Source organism: Erinaceus europaeus, chromosome 5, assembly GCF_950295315.1.
Source record: "Erinaceus europaeus chromosome 5, mEriEur2.1, whole genome shotgun sequence".
NCBI lineage: Eukaryota > Metazoa > Chordata > Mammalia > Eulipotyphla > Erinaceidae > Erinaceus > Erinaceus europaeus.
This window is the reverse complement of record NC_080166.1, coordinates 40816375-40824757: the sequence shown is the minus strand read 5'-3', so window position 1 is coordinate 40824757 and position 8383 is coordinate 40816375.

Genomic DNA, 8383 nt, shown 5'->3' with positions numbered 1-8383 from the left:
TATTTTGTACCTTTGGGGGGCTTTTATCTGACTCTTGTTCTAGTTCATTTCTCCAATATTTCTTCTTGTTGATTTGACCGTTCTATATATAGTATGTAATGAGGTTCCTCTCTCAGTACTTTTCAAATTACTGATCACTCTTGCCTGGATTGACTTGTGTCTTAGTAAGGTACATAAGGAGTTCACAGTTATGGAAATTAACAGTTGTTTCAAAATTATTTTAATCCCTGAGTTGGAGCACAGTGACTGTTAAAGCCTCTTTTGTTCTTTTTGTTCCCTGTAGGCTATGGGAGCCTGAGGGCTTTTAAACTATAAGTAGGCTTCTTAGCTTAATACCTCACTACTGAGAGATAATACAGTGGTTATGCAAAGAAACTCCCACACCCCAAGGATCCACAGCTCCATGCTCAATTCAGCTTTTCTGCCAAGTGAAGCAGCACTGCTGGGCCCTGTTAGTTTCTAAACAAGTCCTGTTTATAGTCTGTAGGTTCTGAGGCAATTATTCACCATGTTCTCATTAGGAGAACCATGTGGAAAGTCTCCCATTTTATGCCCCACTGGTAGGACACAGAGGTGTAGCTCTTTTCCTGAGTTTCCTGGTCAGTTCTCTATTCCCAGTTGTCCACACAGCGCCTCCCCCTTGCTGCTCCAGCCTTTGAGGGCAATAGCTAATGGAGACTCACATTTGCATTTGGTGAGTCTTAGAGGAGTCCTCTCCTCCCTTCAGCAGTCATTTTGTTGGTAAAACAGACTGGAGGTGGTGCCTCAACTGGTATACTGCTGGAATGTTACCAGTTGCTCAATCTCTCCTCAGGCTACCTCTGTCCATGAGCCACACATGTTTGCACTTACCAGTGATTTGGTGAGTTTCTAAAGTCATTCTAGTCCTGCCTTGTTGCGGTTCAGTTGGTCTCCTTTGGTATTCCTAGTTGACCTGGGAGAGGAGAAGATAGAAACACAGCTGGTGCTGCTCTGTAATGCCCTGTTAATTTTTTTTGATAGTCTATGTCAAAAAATTTTTAGGTTAACATTTTATTTTAATCCAGAACTATTTTTTTTTACTTCATTTTGCCTTGATGCATCTTACCAGAACTGTTTAAATAACTTTGGATGGTTATATGGGAACTGATAAGTTGTTTAGTACAAGATCCTAAATAACATTTCTTATTAATTCTTACTTAGACATACTGTAGACAAATTTTACGAACCCCCCAAAGTAGACCCACTTGTGTATTTTAAGCATATTCAAAAAGGAAAATGATTGTGACATTTTGGTTGTCTTCTTAATGAGCCCACAAAAATTAGAATAATTATGTATCAGTGTTCTTAATAGGGATCAGCAAATGCTCCTATAAAATGCCAAATAGTTAATATTTTAAGTTTTGTGAGGCATGCAGTTTCTGTTACCACTGCACAATGTGGTTTTAGCATGAAAGTAGTGGCAGATAATGTACTGGATAATATTGTAACTGAGCAGGAGAGATTCCATGTTAATTTTTAGCTTAGTAACTATGCACTAAGTATAGTTTTTATTTGAGGGCTTTCCTAGCTATCTCTACTTTTCTTTTTTCTAATTTTTTATATTTAATTTATTTTCCCTTTTGTTGCCCTTGTTGTTTTTTATTGTTGTTGTAGTTGTTATTGTTGTTGTTACTGATGTCATTGTTAGGTAGGACAGAGAAATGGAAAGAGGAGGGGAAGACAGAGAGGGGAATAGAAAGAGTCGGGAGGATTAAACCAGGATCCTTATGCAGGTCTTTGAGCTTGCTATCTCTATTTTTTCATAACAACCCTCTCCATATGCTTCACTTGAGTCTTTCCCATATTCTTTTTTTGTGTGTGTAAATATAAGAAATCATATACACACATATATATATTTTACTAGTGATTTAATAGTGGTTTATAAGATTATAAAATTGCAGGGGTAAACTCCACACAGTATCTACCACCAAAGTATTTTGCTCCACCTCAATTATAATGATCACAGTTCTCACAAATTCTTAGTTTGATCTATATATATATGTTCATGTGTTTCAATATCTTATATTCCAGTTATGAGCAAAGTCATTTCGTAGTTGTCTTGTACTTCCTTAGTAACTTCACTAAGCGCAATCACCTCTAGTTCTATCCAGACATAAAAACACAATATCATCTTTTTCAAATTGCAGAGCAGTAGTTCACTAAATAAATGTCTTATAACTACAACTACTATTACTACTACTAATTCATCTTCTCTTTCTTCCTTTGCTCCTCCTCTTCTTCCTCATTCTAACAGAGTTCAGTTCTGGCTTATGGTGGCACTAGGGATAGGATCTTGGACCTCAAAGATATAGGCATAAAACTGTTTTGCATAACCATTATGCCATTCCCCCACCCCATAACTTCTTTAGACAGTCATCTAACCCCATAACTTCTTTAGACAGTCGTGTTGATGGGCATTTAGGTTGCTTCCATTCTTTGGCTATTGTGAATAAAGTAGCTATGAACATAAGGGTACATATGCCCCTTTGAGCTAGTGTTTTCATGTCCTTTGCATATATTCCTAGGAGTAGTATTGTAGGATCATAAGTTATCTGCATTTTTATTTGTTTAAGGACTCTCTACCCAATTTTCCAAAGGGCTGCACCAGTTTGCATTCCCACCAATAGTATAACAGAATTCCTTTTTCACCATATCTTTGCCAACACTCACCTTTCTTGTTTTGTTGATGTAGGCCTTTCTCACAGGTGTAAGGTGGTATTGCATTGTGGCTTTAATTTGCATTTATCTAATAGTAAATGTTTGTTCTGCATTATTGCTCATTTCTTAAAAAATTAGAAATAGCTGCAATGCTATTTACTATACATTAAAATACTGTTACTGTAATAAAAAATCAAAGTGACACTAAGTTTTTAAGGAGCCAGCATGCAACATGAAATAGGCTTCTCTATGGAGCAGGCTCTACCTTGAATGGCAGCCTGGGCTACTTTAGACTTATTGAACTGGGGCCCTTGGATCTTTCTCCACTTCCATTCTTCTTTACTCATCATCCTCAAGGTCAAAGAAAAAGAAATTTAAGGTCATATTAAACTTTTAAGTGCATGTATATTTTGTTCAGCAATTTTACTGCATAGAATTTATTGTAGCTAAATATTTACAGACACATAAATATTTATCATAACATTCATATTAGTAAAAAGTAGATATGATCTAAGTATTCATGCCTATAGGGAAGTGCTTAAGTAAACAACTTGAGGGTGGTACACTTGGGCAAGCCCATACATCATCTTGCACAAGAACCAGCGTTCCAGCCCCTGCTAACCACCTGCAGGAGGGAAATTTCACAAAATGTGAGGTAGGTCTGTAGGTGTCATTTTCTCTCTCTCCCTCTCTATTTCTCTCTCCTAGAAGAAATTAAAGTGGTAATGATGCTTCCCTCTGTGGAGGGGCTGGGACTGAGGGTATCAAGAAACCATGGAATATATCTGTGCTCACTTGCATAATTAAGAATAAAGTAAAGACAATTTTAAAAAGGAAGATAACTAAAATGTAGGAGATTAATTTAAAAAAAATTCAACGTTGAGAAATTGTCAATTCCACAGACTCTGCTATGGAGCACATAGGAGCAGACAGCCCTTTTCAGACCAACTGCCCCAGTACCCTTCCACTCACAGCATCCAGCTGCCTTTACCAAGAAGCAAAATGGCTGAGCAGGTCAAAAGACTGGAGTTTTATGGACCTTGGCCAATCTCTCCCCCTCATCAGTTGTAATTAGTCAGGTTAGTGGGCTCTCAAGCATGAGCTCTCTTAAGATTCTAGTGGGCAATGGCTTTCAGGAGGCTGCTGATCTGTATCAGTTTGTTTGTCTCTTCTTACGCAAATACAAACACCGAGGGTACAAGTCTGTCTATTACTCTGTGTCTCTGCCTTTTCTCTCTGTCTCTGTCTATCTCAAAAAGTTGCTCTGGAGCAGTGAAGCCCTGGTGGTGACCTAAACAAACACATATAATATTATGTGAGCAGAAAGGAATAAAGACATTGCTCTTAGTGTAAAGAAGGTTGCCCCACAGACAGGAAGCAGGAACACTTCCTGTCAGATTTACCCAGGAAGCCCTCACCCCAGGTGCTTTTATAGTTACCACTTCCAGAATTACAATTTGGCAGGGCTCAATTATCTTCATTTCACCAGCTCTTGCTGTTTAAAGTCTGGCTCACAATAGGAAGAGCCGGGACCCAGCCCTGTCTTTGGAGTCATGAGTCTTTAACCTTACTGTGAACTGCTGTGGAAGAGTGGTCACTTTAAACAGGGGCCTTGAATCGCTAGCATGGTCTGACTGAGTAGTTCTGGTCTCTTAAAAGCCTGTTGCTAGAACTCAAGGCACTGGTCCTCTACTGCCCTCTACCGCAGAAAGAGGACACTGCATGTGGTCGGGCTTCTCTTTTTCCTTTTTTTTTTTTAATCTTTATTAGCATTTTTTATTTTTATTTTTTATATTAGTAATTTAATAATGAATGATAAGATTGTGGGGTAGGTGGGGTACAATTCCATACAATTCCCACTACCAGAGTTCTGTATCCCATCCTCTCCACTGGAAGCTTCTCTGTTCTTTATCCCTCAGGGAGTATGGACGAAAGATATTTATGGGGTGCAGAAGGTGGGAGATCTAACTGCTTCTCTGCTGGACATGGACATTGACAGGTCAATTCATACCCCCAGCCTGTCTCTATGTTTCCCCAGTGGGCTAGGGCTCTGGAGAGGCGGGGTTCCAGGACACGTTGGTGAGGTTATCTGCCCAGGGATCTGAGATTGGTGTTATGGTAGCATCTGAAACTTGGTGGCTGAAGAGCATTAAGATATAAAGCAGAAAAAATAGTTCAGTAATCAGGAAACTAAAGGTAGGAGTATAACAGGTGAGATTTGGGGTCTTTACATTATAAGAAACGAGGAGGTCTATTTTATGTATAGTCTAAGGGTCCCAGGACTTTACTAATTTTTGCCTGAGCCCGATAGCTAACATGAAGGCAAGCTAAAAGTATTGTCTGGGAAGATTGTGCCAGAGTTGGAAATAGGACTAGAAAGCTGGATCAGGGCAGAGAGCAGCTTCCAAATATGGAAAAAAATATAAATATTATTAACTGTAAACTCCATCCATTTGACCATGTCTTCAGCAAATCCTAACCAAGTGATTTCCAAAGTAAACAAAGTTTCCAAATAACTTGGTTATAATAATTATATAATTATATTATATAGTTAAATATAAAATATTATAAAATATAAAAATATTATATAATTATAGATTAGGAAAATCCACTGCCTTTATAAGCTCTAAGATAGCAAGGGCCCCTCCTCATTCTTTATAAAACTCACATTTCTCCCAGTCCTGGGACCTCTGGGACTTTGCTTCATGCTTCTCTTCTCTTGATCCATACCATTTGATACTGCATTGGCTGATCTCAGCCAAATCAATGTAACCAGTGCTACCTTGACACGTTTCACTTTGGACTGTATCCAGAGACTCCAGGCTTAGGATGGCAAACCTTCAGCTCCATTACTCTGGTGAGACCTTTCCTAGCTTGTGGGACTCTCTAATTCCATTTTGGGTGGTGCATTTCCTAACAAAATTACAGAGCCTAGATATAGACCAGGGCCCATGAGATAGGGCACATGTGCACATGTGTCCGTAAGGTAGTTGAAAGTATATACCTTAAAATAAAGGTGCACAATAGTTTATAGTGTCTCTTATAGTGCTTGTAAGAAGTGCAGCAAGCAAGTAGAAAGACCTAAAAAAAAAAAGACACTATATTGTACTTAATCAAATATTTTCCACTTAGACCTAGATGTCCTCCTCTCCTACTTCCTATTACACTTTCCTCAATCACTCTAAGCCTAACTCTGTCAGATAAAGTAAGGACTATAAAAGCAATAATTAAGGCGAGAGACCATCACACTTTAATGATGATCCTTTAGGTCACTACCAGGCTATCTCATCATCTGGGGCTCTAATCAGGGAATCCAGGGAATCCCACAGAGATATGATGGGCCTAAACTTCTAATGGATCTCCCACTGGTCATCTCTATCAGGAACAACACCATAAGCCCTCTTGTGGGCCTCCACAGAATAATGCCTTCAATGAAGAACAACATTGACAGAAACTGCCCCATTCTTGAAAGAGAGGCTAGGTCAGCATACTCTGCCACTAGAGGAAGACTGGTCCTGAAATGAGTGCAGCCTAAAATGTTCCTAGCTACGATCATAGACTGTGAGCTCAGACTAACAGGGATGCAGAGGTTAAACAGGCTACTGTGTTAAGTACAAATGGGCTTCTCTTTTCTATAGGCCACAACAATTTCTCAGAAGAATTGAGAGGCTTTTTTAAACTTTTCATAAAGATGTTTCAGTTGATCATGTCTGCTATTAGAAATGTATTTGAGTCCTCTTGTTCTAGTATTCTAATTTCATTTGTACATAATGCTAGATAACTGCAATGCTGTGAATACTTTTCCTCCTTACTACCACCAAGTTCGTGTGCAATGTTTTACTTATTTATTTGATAGGACAGAGAGGAACTAAGAGGGTAAGGGGAAATAGGGAAGGACGAAGAGAGACACCTGCAGCACTGCTTTAATCACTTGTGAAACTTCCCATTTAGGTGGAGACTGGAGGCTTGAACCCAGGTTCTTGTGCATTATAACATATGTGCTTAACCAACAAGCTCCACCAATTCCTATGTTGAAGTTCTAATCTCAATGTAAGAAAAACCCAGAGTTTTTTTTCCATCTAAGAGAATAAAGAGAAGCCAGAAGTTTGCAGTCTGCAATAAGGCCTTCACCAGAATCTGCCCATGACCTTGAACTTCCAGCCACTGTAACTCTAAGTTAATGGCTGTATTTTCTTTCTTTATTTCATTAAAAAATAATTTTTAAATCTATTTTTTGGGTAGAGATAGAGAGATACCGAGAAGGAAGGGGGAGGTAGAGAGGGAGAGTGAAAGAGAGACACCAGCAACACTGCTTCACTACTTGTGAAGCTCTCCCCCTGAAAGAGTCCTGCTTAGAGGGAGAGCTAACAGGGAGCAGACCCACATATAGTACAGTAGGGAAATCATGGGCAACCCAGTCTTTCATCTCCATTTTTAAAATTAAAAAAAAAATTTTGTGTATAAAAAGGAAACACTGACAAAAACTGATAAGAGGGGTACAACTCCATACAATTCCCACCACCAGAACTCCGTATCCCATTCCCTCCCTGATAGCTTTCTATTCTTTAAGCCTCTGGGAGTATGGACCCAGGGTCATTGTGGGGTACAGAAGGTGGAAGGTCTGGCTTCTGTAATTGCTTCTCTAGTGAACATGGGCATTAATAGGTTGATCCACACTCCCAGCCTGTCTCTCTCTTTCCCTGGTGGGGCAGGGTTCTGGGGAAGCTAGGCTCCAGGATACAATGGTGCAGTTGTCTACCCACGGAAGTCTGGTTGGCATCATGTTAGCATCTGAAACCTGGTGGTTGAAAAGAGTTAACATATAAAGCCAGACAAATTGTTGTCTAATCATGAACTTAAAGGCTGGAATAGTGCAGATGAAGATTTTGGGTCTCCATTTTGAGGCTAGCTAGTAGGCATATTTTAGTTATATTCCAAAGGACCCATGACTATACTAGTTTTTTTTCTGAGCCTGATATCTGATATGTAGGTGAACCCACTAGGGGTATCAATCACCCAATAGGGGTATCACTGGGACTTGGTGCCAGCACTATGAATCCACTGTTCCAAGTGGCTATCCCCCCTTTTTATTTCTATTATACTTGATAGGACAGAGAGAAATTGATAGGGGAGAAGGATACAGAGAAGAAGATACTGCTCATGAAAGTTTTCCCCTGAAGGGGAAAACTCACTAGTGGTGGCTCAAACCAGGGTCCTTGTGTGTGGTAGTGTGCATATTCAACCAGGTGTGCCACCTCCTAGCCCTCTCTCATCCTTAAATTTAAGGTTACAATAGAAATTCATATTAACTTACAATATAATTGACCATTAGAAACAAAACAACATAGTTACTAGAGCTGGTGGAGGCACAGAAGAGGGCTAGGGTAGTTTTGCCAGCATCCTTGTCTTACCTGGAAGGAAACCAAGAGTTACAGGCTCAGTGTATGCAGTAAGAACAAGAAGCTTACATTTGCCATTGAAAGGAATAAAGATCACTGACAACAGAATTAAAAATGGGAAGGAAGAGGATAGGGAAAAGGTAAGAAGATAAACTATTCATTCATTTTTTTTTATTACTAGTGACAATATTGCTTACAAGATAACAAGATAATAGGGGTATAATTCCACACTACTCCAATCAATCACCAAAGTTCTGTGTCACCCTGCCCCCAATAGTAACCATTATAGTTCTCCCAAGATCATA